Here is a 367-nt window from a genome sequence, read left to right on the forward strand (position 1 = left end):
AATTTGAGCTTAGCCCAAAGCTAGCTCATGTTTGACCCAAGTTTAGCCCTACATGCTTAACTTAAGTCTAAACCCAAATCCATTAAAACCCACCCAAATTGATCACCAAATCAACTTCAAAACAACTTTCATCCTTCATGAAAATTGTTCATTATGATGTTATTCACCAACCATAACAATAAATTTGAGCTTAGCCCAAGGCTAGCCAAACTTTGACCCAAACTTAGCCCAATATGCTTAAAATGGGTCAAAAATCAAAAATCCACCAAATTGATTAACCAATTGACCTCAAAATGACTTTCACCCTTCATGAAAGTTGTTCCTCATGATCTCCTACACCAAATGCCATATTTAATTGGGCCAATTG

The sequence above is a fragment of the Phalaenopsis equestris genome, unplaced genomic scaffold (genome assembly GCF_001263595.1).
Source record: "Phalaenopsis equestris unplaced genomic scaffold, ASM126359v1 Scaffold000224, whole genome shotgun sequence".
Lineage (NCBI taxonomy): Eukaryota > Viridiplantae > Streptophyta > Magnoliopsida > Asparagales > Orchidaceae > Phalaenopsis > Phalaenopsis equestris.